Below are 16,067 nucleotides of genomic sequence, written 5' to 3'. Positions count from 1 at the left end.
TTCTCCAGTCCACATACTGAAGTATCTTTAGACAAAATATTGAACCCCAAGTTTCTCTGTGATGTTCTCATCAGACTGTGAATGTTTAGGAATGCTAGATAGAAAAAGGTAAAAGAGAAAGTGTTGGTTGATTGAGGCATGTTGTATAAAGCGCTTTGAATATACAAGTAGAGTAGAAACGCACTAACACCATCCTCTGACACCATTTCAGTGGTGTCAGAGGAAAAGTTAGCACAGTGTTCCATATTTCAACTTTTGTTTTTGTGTTATGGCATTTTGTTGTGAAGCACTTTACTTATTTATTGAATTTAAACTTTACCGGCTGGCTGTGAAATGCTTTGTTTTCATACCGCTACACCTTTACCCCCCACCCCCAATGTACAAGGCTGCATCCACCATTTTCTGTAAAACACAAGCATCACACACATTTACAGCTATCTCCTTTTCTTGCAATACATTCTGATATGCTAAGAATTCACCATTAAGACATCTTCACTGCATCCCTCCATAATACTGTCGAAAGCAGTCTTCTAACACTAAAGCAGCTCCAGACGGCTTCATTATACTGTGTTCCGTTTTTGTTTCTTCTTATGCACCACGTAATTTATTCTAATAATAAATCAGATAAGATAAGATAAGATGGCCTTTATTAGTCCCACAGGTGGGAAATTTGTTTTGTTACAGCAAAAGTGCAAAGTTATGTAGCAGCAATTAGAAAACACTGGAATGCAATAAAATACAATAAAATAAAATAAAATACTATATACAATAGAATAAAATAGAATAGAATAATATATACAATAGAATAAAATAGAAATACAAATACTATATACAACTGAGTAGGAAAATACAAAAACACAACTTCGTCAGAAGAAGAATTGCACATATAGCAGTCTTATTGCACATGTGTGGGTTTGTGTGTTTGATCAGCTGCAAAAGTCTTTGTTGTGGAGTCTGACAGCAGTGGGGAGGAAAGACCTGCGAAATCTCTCCGTCCCACACCGTGGGTGCCGCAGTCTCCCACTGAAGGAGCTGCTCAGTGCTGTCACAGTCTCATGCATGGGGTGGGAGATGTTGTCCAACAGGGATGACAGCTTAGCCACCATTCTCCTGTCACTCACCACCTCCACTGGGTCCAGAGGGCGTCCTAGAACAGAGCTGGCCCTTCGGATCAGCCTGTTCAGTCTCTTCCTGTCCCCAGCAGAGATGCTGCCCCCCCAGCAGACCACACCATAAAAGATGGCTGAGGCCACCACAGAGTCATAGAAGGTCTTCAGGAGTGGGCCCTCCACTCCAAACGACCTGAGTCTCCGCAGCAGGTACAGTCTGCTCTGCCCTTTCCTGTAGAGGGCGTCTGAGTTATGAGTCCAGTCCAGTTTGTTGTTCAGATGAACACCAAGGTACCTGTAGCTGTCCACAGCCTCAATGTCCATACCTTGGATGTTCAGTGGTTGCAGTGGAGGATGTTTGTGCCTGCGGAAGTCTACCACCAGCTCCTTGGTTTTACTGGCGTTGATCTGGAGGTAGTTCAGCTGGCACCAGTCCACAAAGTCCTGAGTCAGTCCTCTGTACTCCTTGTCGTCCCCATCAGTGATGAGGCCGACTATTGCAGAGTCATCAGAGAACTTCTGCAGGAAGCACTGGGTGGAGTTGTGGGAGAAGTCTGCAGTGTAGATGGTGAAGAGGAACGGAGCCAGAACCGTTCCCTGTGGGGTCCCCGTACTGCAGACGACCCTGTCCGACACACAGCCCTGAGTCCTCACATACTGTGGTCGGTCGGTGAGGTAGTCCAGAATCCAGGTAGTGAGGTGATGGTCCACTCCAGAGTTCTCCAGCTTGTCCTTCAGAACCGAGGGAAGAATAGTGTTGAAGGCACTGGAGAAATCAAAGAACATGATTCTCACAGTGCTCCCAGCGGTCTCCAGGTGAGCGAGGGAACGATGTAGGAGGTGAATCGAAAGACTTATGATTTATCATTTAAGCGATTGATCGTTTGTGACCATTTCGATGGATTTTAATAGACAGGCTCCAGAAAGAAAGAAAAAATCAAAGGCAACAACAGAAAAAGAAAAGTAAAAGACACCAGAGGGGAAGAGCCACTCTCATTTCCATCGTATATGCTGCAGTTAAACAAAACACACTCCTCGCAGCTCCTCTGTTCTTTGAGGGTGATTATCGAACATTACTTGAGCGTTTCTTAGCAACCCCTCTCATGCGTATGCAGCTCCACACAGGACTGTGTGTAAACATAATGCAGGCCACCATGTTAATAGCAACATTCAAAGACATGTGGTGCAGAGCCTCGGCTAGGTGGCTGGCAGCTTTTTTTTAAAGCCTCCATACTTATTAGCTTTTTAGTTTTAAAAGCTCAAATGTGTCTGTGCATGCATTTAAGTTGATTTGTTGCTGCTTATGAGTCACACGCAAGTGGGCTTACAGCTAAGGACTGCAGATGGTGTGCTTGCAGGCCCTACAGAGGCTAGTTCAGGAAGATGAGGACCACCGCCCCAAAACACACGCACACACACAGACACACTCACACACAATAAAACACAACCCCCTGTCTCCTATGCCTCATTACCCACTCCTGGGTGTATTTCGGGTTGTAACACCGTGGCAATGCCAGATGTCTCCTCGACAGGGAGGACAAAATTGTTATCTAAACCCCTGTTCCTTGGCAGGTGTGCCATCGACAGCGTCTCATCAAACTCCCTCTTCTCTAAACACACAATGTGGAACCTCAACGCCTTTAGTATTTAACATTCAACTTGAGCGCATGTTAATGGCTGTTATGAAGCGAAGACCATCAATTTCGAGCTGTGGAGTGCTTGTGTTGAAGTGCTGTTGTCCACTCTCTCTATTCAAGGTGTTCTTGTCTTTAACATAATCAGTTACACGAAGTGCATATATGTCACATTCATTTACATCAAACCACTCTAGGGGGGGAATCCTGTTATTCAACCAGATAATAAGAGGTTATTTCTCTGAGCTGCTAAAGACCTGCGTAATGGAGTGTTTTAGTCATGCTTAATGGTTTCAACACGGGGTCACTCTAACATTATATACCTTCCTTACATATAGATTTGCAGTTAAAGGAAATTAAAGGAAAGATACAGCAGTGTTAGGCCACCACATGCTGCCTGACCAGCTTCAATTCAAGTTGCTGTTGAATGTCTCCAGAAGTCTACTGAGAGGCAGAAGCATTCTTTTAAAAGATCCCTAATTTAGTATTTTAATCATGATGCAAAGGGCAAAGCTGCAATTATTATGGCTGATTACCACCGAAAAGCCTAAAAATGGCTTTCAGGACAGCGTTGGTTTCTTTATGGGATAAAAGCGATTACTGAGAACAACTATGGATTGACTTTTCAGAGACTACAAAGATAACAGTATGGCTTCTATATTGTGAAGGTCCCCTTTATGAAGAGACTAAGGGATTGTATTTTTGTTTTAACTTGACACCTATTTGTTTACTGTAAATAGAGATGGAGACCAAAAGGGAAAAAGAGACAGATAAAGATGTGGAAAGAAGCAAGTGAGTAGATAGAAAAGATTACTATGTGTCTTTGTTTCAGGTGTCTGTGTTTATGGTATTTAAGAAATCACTGAGGATAAACCCATTGTGCTGCTTGGTGGCATTTTGCCCACTTGGCAAAGCTGCAGGAAGGGAACGCATCTGGCAAACTGCCCCATCATCATTATTGACTCTTTTTTTTCTTTTCTTTTTTTTGGTCTTATGAGCCTACATATTCTTTGTTGAAGGGTGAGAGACAGATGATAAAGTTTAAAGACAGAGCAAAGACAAAAATGTAAAATGCGAATGAAACAAGAGGGTGAACGGGTGTACGCACTTGGCATTTAATAGCAATTAATATTTCATGCTGCCTGCCGTGATCAGCTGCACTCAGATCTGGCTAAACACAGCTGCCTCGAGCCAGGTTTGCCCAGGTTCAAAGGATAGCAGAGCCACTGGCTTCGAGCCAGAGAGGTCACAGCAGGGCCAGAGCCCGCGTGGCCTGAGGAGAGTGTGTGCGCCAGCACTGAGCATGCTAGCGTGACTTTCACACATCACAGTGTAAAGTCTATTAATGTTAAATCTCAAGTTTCCTCAACATGAGGAAGTTTGTTCTCTTTTCTTAGTTCATGTTGGCTTCACACATCATAATGTGAAAAATATGTTCTCAGTACTCGGAGCCATGGCAGCTCGTGACTCACGCTAGCTTTGGTAAGAAATGCTAATTTGCAATCTGTTTTCAGGGCAGCTGAAGGAATGAAAAACTGTTCTCATGTACTGCTTATAATGAGGATTATGTTTCTTATTAATCTATTTAACGTACAGTTATTGTTTCACTATTGATGTCAACACATCACAAAGCTGTAAGACTATAAAAGGAATACAAGTGATACTGAAAGGATAACTTCAGGGGAGCATCCCTTTAATAGCTGGTCTTTTTAAAAACCCCTTTCTTTTTCTTCTTCTTCTTCATTTTTTAAGAAACAGACTTGTTTTATCTCTTTTATAAGGTTACTGCTTCCAGCCTTTGCTCAAAGGTTGCTTGTCAGTCTCTCTTACTTTCTTCTCTTTGCCCATGTTTCTGTTTTCCATTCTACCTCTAATACACTCTCTTCAGCCGCTTCTGATCCTTTAGTTCAGTCAAAGCCTTTGAGTCCGCGCACATTATTAATTCCCCTCTCATCTTGTACTCCCCGGGGGATCCTAACTCTACTGCTCGCTAGAGAATAAAGCCTCTTTTGCCCCTCTAGGAATATGGAAAATACAAGTCACACGATGGAGTAATATTGCAGGTTTTTAAAGCCCCCAAACCATGATCTCACCTTTAATCATCACCCCCAACAAGCCCCTGGCATTCCCTAACCCATTGCTGACCCTTATTGTCAGACGAGATGAATGCAATTGAGGACACACGTTAAGTCTCACAGCCTCAACTTGTGCTCACGGTTTTCTGCGTGTGACTGAAATGTAACATTTATGGCCTGTTTACTGCATAGGAAGGTGCATGTGTGTGTATGTGTGGAGGAGAGAGCAGGGAAGGGTGGGGGAGAGGGGATAATGGTTGCATCTGTGGACCGACGGGGCGAAGCCAAGTGTTTGCAAACACACCAACCTTACATGTCTCCAGACTCGCCACATGTGGCCTGTGTCCCAGCTGGGCGCCAAGCGACACCGCATGCGACCACCCTGCAGCCAATCAAAAGACCTGCACAACACGGGTTCCCCCTGGCAACCGGGGCTCGACTAAATATGCATGGTCATCAGTTACCGCACTGATCAAATCAAAACTGCAGCCATATGCTATTAACAGTCGGAGGGTGTGGCTGTGATCTGATTAAGATCTGAACACAAGAAGACAGTCCGTCACAAACACACACACACACACCCCTTTGCCAATTATATTTAGATCTGATGAAGTTACGACATGATTATATCTTCTGCTGCAAATCAGTGAAAGTATTGGAAGCTATCCAGCAAAGAGGACGAACTAATTAAAAATTCAGGACATTACTTTTATTTTTCTCTTTTCTCTCACTGGGATCCTGCTCAAACAGCTAACTCCCTAATACTGTGATATATTTATGAAGGATTCACACTTTGATTGGACAGCATTGCTCTGCTCATGCCAGTCTGCTAAAGTTGTAGGCAAAAACCAAAAGGGGCACAGAGTGGGAGAACTGAGAACAGATGGCTGAGTGGGAACCCTGTGTGCCCATCAATAATAGACACACAAAGTAGGGAAAGCAGAGTCTGTGTGTGTGTGTGTGTGTGTGTGTGTGTGTGTGTGTGTGTGTGTGTGTGTGTGTGTGTGTGTCCATCCCACTGTCCCACTGCCTCTGGGAGTTTCAGCATTTTACAAACCTCCTCCTATCCTCTCCCCACCTCCGCCTTTGCCTTTTTGTTCTCTTTTACATTTTCTACACAATTCACAGAAAATTCTCCTGAAAAGCTTCCGTCACATATCCTATATATGAGCGATAAACACCAGTGTGCAGTGTACACACACATAACTTAAACTTTATTATGTATTAAGATCTGGAATTTATTCATACTGGGAGGCCCAAAAGAGTTGATTACTTTTTTTATTGCATAGGGGCTCTGTGTACACAAGACAATAAAAAAGGTGACAAAGAAGAAATAAGTTAACTTCAATCAAACATCCAAAACTACAACTGAAACAAACTATATAAATAGAAATACTATGGAGGAGGAAAGGGCATTAAACCAGTTATAAATCAAGCTGAGCCCAACAATATTGGGTAACAGCCTAATTAAGCGGGCTAGAAAGTAAACACTTATTCTCAGCTAACAGAAGCGCACTGATGGCAACAGTCTGCTACAATCCATACTGTTATGCAGAAGAAAGCAATACAAGATATCTAAATATTTAAATGAAACAAGAATTCAGGAACACATCACTGATATTTCTGTATATCAAGAGTATTAAGAATGCCTGTACACATGCTTTTTCATGCAATTACCACTCAGCCAACCATGTTAAAGCGGTGCAACACATATAAATCAAGTCAATACAAGTTAGAAGCTTCAATTAATTTCCATACCAAACATTAGAATGATGGAAAATGTGATCTGAGAGTGGAATGTTTGTTGGTGCAAGATCTCCTGGTTCCATGCATTTCTGAAAATGCTCATCTCTCAGCATTTTTCACACATAGAGAGTAAACTCTATAAACAGTTAATGATGTGAAAAGCAACAACAAAACGTGACCAACCGTTCTCTGGGCGAAAATACCTTGTCAATAAGAGGTAAGAAGATAATTGCGAGACTGAATGGTGCTGATAGAATACCTCAGTTAACCACTCTGTGCAACTCTGCTAAGTAGATAAGCATCCCAGAATGCACATAATGTCCAACATTGAAACAGATGGTTGATAAGAGTTGGAGACCATGTCGTGTTCCACTCCTGTCAGCCAAGAATACAAATTTGAGGCTGCAGTGGTCAAAGGCTCACCAATGGTGCGTGAAATGTTTTCTTGGCAGTCTTTGGACCTGTTAATACCAATCAATCATAGTTTAAATGCCACAGCCTTTCTATGTATGCTTGCTAACCATGTGTATGGACATGATTTAGAATCTTTTCATGGCTACGTCCAGCTTGATATCAGATAATTTCACAAAGAAAGTGTCACCTTAAAAATCTTACATAAAAATGACAATGAGTGTACTTCAGTATTCTGCCCAAACTCCAGATCTACAGCCAATAGAATAGCTTTGAGAGGTGGTAAAACAAGATACTGGGAGCGTGAATGTGCAGCTGACAAATCTGCAGAAATTATGAAATTAAACAATCAAGTCAACATGAACCAGGATCACAAAGATTTATATTAATTGTATATTTTGTAAAACAATTAAAAGCAATAGTAACTGAGGTAGTTTTGAGGGCATGCTGTATGAGATTTTTAATAAAATGCAAAGTAAGTACACACAAAATATAAAATACTGGCTCTGTTTATATCACAATCCTTACTTCTACTTTCACCATTCTCCAGACTCACACATTATGGGCTGTGTTTGACCAGCATTGTCTTTCTATTCAAGGGACATCATGACTCGCTGTGATCAGTCTCAAGCATCGTGCTAGAAATTACTGAATGCCATCGGGAGCTGGGCCTGTGTAAATCCTGATTGCAGACAGATTGGCACTTGCCACACTGCACTAAATCCCCTCAATGTGGACCTTCCAGCTGCTTGATTACAGGGGATTTTACTGGGTATGTCGGTGCAAGAAAAGCCTCTGGCTTGGCCTGCGGGCCTGAAAGAGTGCTGCTGCTGACCCTCAGGACCCCAAGCACTATGGGTGCCAGACAAAATGGCTCTAAGCTTTTTTCAGGGTAGTTAGCCCACACATGAAATGCACATCGTTCCTACCTATCCCACTGACTGAACTTAATATAACGCAGGTAATTCTGAGGGTTTTTTTGTCTATTTTGAAATGCATATCCTACCACCACCAATGAACTATTGATGTGAAAATGTACCAACAAATCAATTTTAGAGCTTATTTAGGTTTAAGGACCTTGAACATCGATTTGATCTGAACCTGCGCTGTTGAAGGGAAAAGGGCAACAGTGGCTAACATGTGCAAATTATACTCAATAGATCGCTTTGGCCTGGTCAACACCTGCCGATGTGCTGCAGCCATGTCCATGACCTGCCCCATTTCACGCTATATCACCAGACATGGGCCTGCTCGCTTATGCGTGACTATGCCTGTTTTGTGCATGCTGTACATGTGTGTATCAGCACACACACACTCAAGATGGGCCATGCATGAAAACATTTTCCTCCTTTTTTCCCCTCTTTCTTTCACACACAGTAATAGAAACAGCTCAATGCTGCACCAGCCTGTAAATAATGTAATATTAGTGAACAAGAAGGGGGCTTAATGGAAACTTATCCAGAAACTGAAAATGACAAAAACAAAATAAAATAAAATAATAAAAAGACCCAGAAGAAACTCATTTATTGTTGTTGTCGGCTGATATGCTTCACAGCTAAAAGAACAGAGGACTTGGAGACAATTATTTTTAATAAATTCAGCTCTGTTCAGTTCAATTTTAATAATACCAGCACAACATATAATCACAACAACAACACTCATCTCAGGGAACCTGAAAACAAGTCCAGAATTGTGTTAAACATTTACAATAAAGTGGACGTAAGTGTTAACATGCTAAAATGTCTTTATCTGAGTTTATATAAACCACAGAGGCCAAACCACCAAAACAAATCATATAAAAAAGGTAAATGGACTGGTACTTATAACCAAAGTGGTTTCTTACTACAAGCCTCGTCCAACCATGCACACGTACATCCATCAAAGTTTTTCAGTGCCTGAGCACTTACAACCTGACATTCACACACTGTTTTATTGGGGGCAACTGGGGGTTTAGTACTGTGTCCACAGGCATGCAGGTTGAAGGAGCCAAGGATAAAATTGCCAACTTTCCGATTAGTAGATGGCCCACTCTGTCTCCTTACCCACATTTACAGGAGACACTATGGATTGATGGTCTCTGAGTGCAGCATTTCTTTTCACCTTAGACCAACTTAAAAGGTTTAGTAAAAGAAAAAGAAAAACAGAAAGGCCGTCTAAATGACTTTGCATTACTGCTGAATAAATGTGCACTTAACCTGCGTGCACCAAGAAGCATAGCAACACTGATCATACAACAATAGCAGAAAAGGTGCCTCTGCACTCACCAGAAAGCACTCAATCAGGATTAATATTCTTGCAGCTTACTTGTTGCAAAGCCAGACCATTCATAATAAATGAGGAGGGAACGTGTTTTAGAGTATCACAGCAGTGTTTTAGCTTAAGGCTGAGCAAGAAGGTATGGGGTTTTGGGAATGAGTGGGTGGCGAGAGGAACTTGAAGACATTTTAGTGATTCCGCAGAAAGAGTCGAACAACAAGCGTTCGACTGAACATCCCAGCAGAGCAGGCTCAAAAATGCCTTGCTATGTTAACAGATGGAAGTTGAGATGTGATCGGTAGGTCCAACTATGTCAGTGGCACTCTACGGTAGCCATGAGAGGTCAAATGTACTGCAGCTTAAGAAATCACTAGCAAATAGAAAACCGCTGCAGAAGCACACAAAACACAACGGAAGCTGAATAAAAATCAATGGAAATAGAAAACAAAACCCCTCACAACCCTGATGTTCCTGTTTAAAGCCTGTCCCATTGCAGTCCTTCACATTTTTTGATTTCTGTCACTTCCCCAGCTGGTCCATCAGGTTATTGGGACCACATTTCTGTCGTGTTTTGTGAGATGTTGTTGTTGTTGTTGTTTTCTACTTCTCTTGCATTTTATTCAACTTCTGTTGTAATGCTTGCTTTTGCAGCATTTGTCAATTTGCTGGTGTTTTCTTAAGTTGCATTTCGTTTGACATCTCAGGGCCGCTGTAGCACAGCAGCCTCTCAGAGTAGGACTGTACATACCACCACTGGTGAGTAGGTCAAAATAAAAGACAATGCCTTAACAAAGTCAGGGAAAAAAATCTCTATTTATAGAGTTTCTCTTTATCTGATTTACTTTTTTGTTTTTTTTACATAAAAAGATTCATTCTAAAAAAAATTTTTTTTTTTAAAAATGTCACTTTAAAGAGCATCATAAGGAATATGTGAGGATGTCAGTGACATTAATCCTTCATAAATCCTTGTCTAAGAGTTGCGTGATCTATCTCCAAAGATGTCAAACCAACTTTTTTTTGAAGATTTGTTGCATAAAAGTTTAATGAAAGGTTAATCTAAGGCTTTGGTGGATGAATGATAAAGTCGAATATGAGACCGTATAAAGCCTCGATCACTTGTTGCCCAAAGGGTTCAATTAAAGAGCTGAGTAAAAAAAACAACAAAAAAAAAAAACAGTGTATCACCTCTCAGAGCATGAAGGCAACAAAACAACAAGTCTGCCCTCAACAAATTATGGATGACACCTACATTTACACTTGTTTGACTAAAACAGCTCTTTGGGACATGCTGTCAAAACAACACATACTGAGAGCAAGTGATGTAGAACAACCTTCCCCCTGCTGAGAAATGCTTGAGTCAAACTCAGCTGACGCTTCTGATGATCTCAAAATGAACTAAAAAGCAAAAGTGACTGAATGTGAGAAAAATGATTTTAAAAAGCATCTCTGAGGCACGTTGGAAGATTTTACACATGGTAGGTTATCAGTTGTGGATCAACCTTTGCCCTGCCTGCAGCTCATCTTTGAGACAGAAATAATTTGGCACTTAATATCAAAAGCTAACACAACAAACACAATCTTCTTCTTGTGGTCTTAGCATTCTGCTGAGGAAAACTTCCATCCCTCCTTTAAGTGCTGAAAGGACTCAGTTAACACAAAAATTGAACAGAAAATGAGAAAATGTGTATGTGAGTGTAGATGAGGATAATGTGCCTGCTCTGGCTGGCCCGCTTCTTTTTTTTTTGTCTTCCTAAAAAAAATGTGTCTGACATTTGCATGCTAGAGTGACTAAACCCCCTGCTGCGATGGAAATTTCCCATGTGTTATGTCATGTTTCGAATACTTTCATCAGCTGTTTGTAGACTATGAACTGTCCAACCCACTAGGCCGTCGATGACATTTTAATCAGGGGGTACGTGCATTTGGGGCACTCTGTGACAGAATGTGTCATTAAGAATAATGTCTTAATGTCTCACAAACAGCTGTGGGAAGGATGTTGAGATGCAATAGAGTGCAATGAAGTAAAGTGTGTTAAATCACAGGCACAATTTGAGCAATTTAGATTAAAGATGTTCTACTATTTAAAATGAGTGATATTATCATACTGCTTGAGAGACATATATTTAATTAAATGATATCCACTGTTCAAATTTAACTATTGCTGCAAGTTTATTTTGTTAGTGTATGATTATTGGCTTTATACTTTGTATAGCTGAAAGTACAATGGCTCCGAAAGAGGAAGCAGAATCTGTTTTGGGGTCATCTTGAAGAAAGCTGACCCCAAAACTTAATTATTTATCTTGGAGAGAGCGTATAACCCAAACTACAACTATTATTGCACCAAATACTCTATGATATACACACATCTACACTATTTGTAAGAAAATGGATGTACAGTTTGCATTATGTCTGTGACTGTCTGAAGCTCCTGATGTTGCAATTTTTATTTTTTTTTCTGCTTGTCAGATCTATAATCTGTTTAGTCTGCTGGCTGTTTGCAGAGCATTTCCAGTCAAGATGCCATACAACACTGTCTGGCTCACAACTCAACAGCAAACAGCTGCTGTCTTCAGCAAATCTATTAGTTATTACACAACCTTTCCTCCTCTTTTTTTCCAGCTGCAGTGGAAAAACAATGCAAGAAAACTGTGCTCCATGCAAGCGTAAAATAACCTAATAACATATTAAAAACTTTAAAGAAAAAAAAATACTGCTAAATCAAATAATAGGAACATTAAAAAGTTATGATGATAAAGTTAACGAGATGAAACTGATTAGTGATGATGCACACAGACATGTGAAGAGGGGAAAAAAGAGAGAGATCTATCTCCTGTTGGTTTTTTACTGTAAACATTTCATTTTTAAAATCATCTTGTAAAGCTGAAGTCATTTTGACATGTAAACAGCATTTTCCGTTTTAGTCGCTCTACACGCATATCAGAGATGATCCCTGACACAAAAGCAGCGTGTAGTGACACAAGGGTTTAGGGCTTTAGAGCAGGATGTGGTGATAAGGGCAGACTGGGGATCATTGGAGGAAAAGGGATTTCCCATGATGTGATGGAGCTGGGCTGATGGGGCTAATACTTCCACACGGGCCTTATCAAACACAGACACCTGAGTACATGTGCGTGTACGTATGCCCGCGTGCATGTGTGTGCGTGTAAATGTGTAAGCAAGACCAAGGCACACGATGGTCCAGTAGGTTTCGGTTTGACACAGAGTACTGAGAGAATGAATGGGATTAAACCAACAAGCGTAATCCAGCTGGCCTGTGGGAGGGAGGTCTGCCCACAACCCTCTGCTGGAGGAGATAAGAAAGTTGGGGGAAGGCGGGGCATGGGCAAAACCCCCACATTATGCAAACATCTGAACTTACTGCAAAACGGAACACTGATTTCATAGTCAAATGTTTTGTTTGTATTGTGAATACATTGATAAGGGCAAGATGCTCAAGGTTGCTTTTGTATATGTTAAATGCTGAATCCAGCGTTTGTGGAATAAAAGGTCTGTGCATCTTTTATCTTTGTGGAAGTGCATTGCTAAATGACTGGAATGCCTCTTTAAAAAACTATATATGTAACAAAAATCTGCAAAACATACAAATACATAAAATAACAAACCACACTACAATAACCAGAAGGTGCCAGTATTACACACAGAAGCTCTATGTCATGTGCCATTAAACACCAAAAACCCCATCCAAAGTTCAAGTACAGCTAGTATATCCAAAGTCCAGCACAGTCATTTAAAAGCAGTTTTGAGAGCCGGTATGGGTCTTCAAAGAATGGTCAAATAGTGCCCAGAGAATATTGAATATTTTTATTTTAAGTTATCTTAAAAAGTGAGTGTACAACTACCTTCAAAGTGATCAAGAAAGGTATGCATTTGTGTGCACATATCCACATTACTGTCCACAAATGAACCAGGATAAAAAGCTTATGCACAAAGCCATATCCCAGAAAGCATGCTACTCCATATAGACTTGGTTTGATAGTAACAATAATATAGTTTACATGACCTAATAATATACAGTAGATTGTATTGCCATCTATGATACTTCAATGAATACGATCAATCAAAATAATTCTATAACTATATGCGCATGCCTTCATCGGCACTCACGCTAACCTATACTACAGATTCTTGGAGCTGAAGCAACTTCAGGGTTTGAAGCTTATTGGTCTCATTATTCATGCACAAATGGGCAGCTTTCCCCGGTCCGACTCCATGTCCCGTCTTGAGAGAAGTGGTATTTGCAGATGATGAATCCTATGGCAACCCCCTAGCTTTATATTTAAACTGGTTGCTGCGATACGCTTTTTTTTTCTGGCCTTTTCCTTGAACTGTGGCAATATTAATTTCTCTCTAAAATTCTTATCACACTCAACAATGTTTACCCAGAGGAAGAGGTGCATGTAGCCAGGGCTCCCTTTATATTCAACTAATACAAAGTCAAGTGGGAGGTATTCAGAACCACTTCAAGGAGATGATAAGCTGGGAACTCTGGCATCTGAGACATGAAGGAATTTTAATGGCATAAAGCTTTTATTCCTTTCTTTACTGAACCGTATCTTGGCAATGCAACAACAAAGCATTTGTATACATATCGGGTGAGACAACGACAAAAGCATTATTTTTCTTTTCACATGTTTCAAATGACATAAAAGCTAACTTGCTCATGACTTATACCATATATGAAGTACATTTGTCAAAAAAACCCCAACTGGCTGGAAAAACAAGTGAGATCAAGAGAAAACAAGCCAGAACAAAGTTAAGACAGTTTAGTGTGATACATGCTTTTAGTCAAGCGGTGACAGAAGAGCTGTGGCTGTTACCTAGAGGGCTCATCGCAATGGCCAGCAGGATTTTTCCATGGGAGCAGTGAAAGTGACAACTGGACAAAGAGCTTCCATTACAGGCCCTGTCCCCTGCGCTCTGCCACTATTAAGACCCTGTCTGGGGAACACCTAATGCTGCTGACAGATGAAGAGGAGCACAAGGCAACGGGGAGCAATCTAAACTATCGGAGCAGATTCCATTCACTGCTGCGACCACATGTCAAAATAATACTGAAAGAAAAACTGCCAAAGTACAGTGTGCTTATTTTTGTAAGTGCTCTTTTCTCCTTGTCTTTTTATCACTGTGGCATTTAACACTTCCTATCTACAATGACCTCTTTGATAAGCCAATACGATCAAAGTTTACTATAATCTCAATCTGTGAGATACTTACAATATATTTTAGACTTGGTAATACCATGAGAAAACAGACTTCATAATGAATCAGTAATAAATGGGAAGCTGCTTTATGGGAAGTTACACATGAATCATGTCATTTGTCATGATGGAGATCTTGATCATAACCGCGCATTAATGGCTTTGCAGAATGGAGAACTGAAAGTGAAATTTCAGGTTGAATATGAAATAATTGTTGGTGAGGACAAAGAAGGCTACAACATTGTGCCAAGAGCAATGACAATTAGAGTCTCACAAAAAGCTGATAAATGGAATAGGGTCAGGCCACGAACACACAGGAAATGACACACTTTTCAAACGCTGTGACAAATGAGGCAAGAGTATAATCAACAGGAAAGAGAGAGACCAGAATGAAACACAAAGCGGTGTAAAGCACTTTAACCATTAATAGCTCCCAAAATAACTTTATTGTGGTGTACGAACAACATATTCAACGAGTTCACAAACAAATCTAGAAAACATTTCCTGGAAAATGTATCCTGCTGCATGCAAGAGAAAAAAAAAGAAAGAAAAACAGCACGTCCTGAAAAAAAAGCCTAAAAGCAGATTAAAGCTTTGGTTATGCCCTAATATCCAAAAATAATTTTAATACATTCATTCATGGGGTCAGAGGACTCTGACAATACAGTATCTGCCTCGTGGGTGCATATGGCTCCATATTAAGCGATGTTTGTAAAAGAAGTCAGACACTAACCACAAAGTTTACAAGCTCATTTACTGTCTGTCAGTTAGTTATGAATACACTGTTCCTGTGTGAACAGATGGGTGAAAATGGCGTGTACATGTCAACATGGATTGTATAAAAGAGGGCCGACAGAGGGGGGAAATAAATGGCAGGGTTACATGTGCACATGGGAGAGCGCATTTAGCATTTAGAAATGTGTTACATAAAATAAACTACACTAATCAACTAAGGATGAACAATGAATCCTCACCCAGCACATTTATATTAAAGATCTGTTGGTGACATGTGCAAACACAAAAGTTACAGTTCTCTCGTGGTTAAAGGCTTGACAGCAATTTCAAATTGAGCATTGTTGTTTTTGCTTATTTTTCTCTGGTGAGTGTGCGGTGGTGGTCTACCCTGTATAACCGATCCACTCCTACAGATGGGCAACATGCAGTGTGTTAGGATACTTTTCCAAGAGAAGATGGTAAAACATCTTTACTGGAAAAAAAAAGAAACATAATCTTGTCTGTGTGCAGAGTTCACACTGATAATTTACAGGTTTTCAGACTGTGTATTGAGGCAGCTTTTACCGGCGGCACAAAGCGAATCTTAAAGCTGCAGCACCGAGTAGGAGGCACATCTTTCATATGAGTATAACAGGTGTCAGGCAGAGAGACAAGGATGTCGGAAAGTATGAACTGAGGGTGAGATAGCTAGTTCGCTATCATCTATAAGATAGATTCCATGGCGTGACATACTGTGAGTGGCAGTATACACATGTTGGAAGCAATTCTCTGAATTTTTTGACTTCTTATAATCTACTTTTTTTTTTTGCATTCAGAAAATCATAAAGGCTGAATATAATGTAGTTTGTTTAATGTGTAAATGTATTCAGGCCATTGACTTAT

General features: G+C 40.6%; 1 protein-coding gene across 14 annotated transcripts in view; it reads right to left on the bottom strand.

The window, feature by feature from the left end:
* The window catches only part of vav2 (vav 2 guanine nucleotide exchange factor), a 187,091-nt gene that overhangs the window by 57,919 nt on the left and 113,105 nt on the right, over positions 1–16,067 (bottom strand). The window lies entirely within an intron of this gene.

This window comes from Oreochromis niloticus, linkage group LG7, assembly GCF_001858045.2.
Source record: "Oreochromis niloticus isolate F11D_XX linkage group LG7, O_niloticus_UMD_NMBU, whole genome shotgun sequence".
Classification (NCBI taxonomy): Eukaryota; Metazoa; Chordata; class Actinopteri; order Cichliformes; family Cichlidae; genus Oreochromis; species Oreochromis niloticus.
The sequence above is the reverse complement of the archived record's forward strand: the minus strand, read 5'-3'. Positions and strand labels throughout refer to the sequence as shown.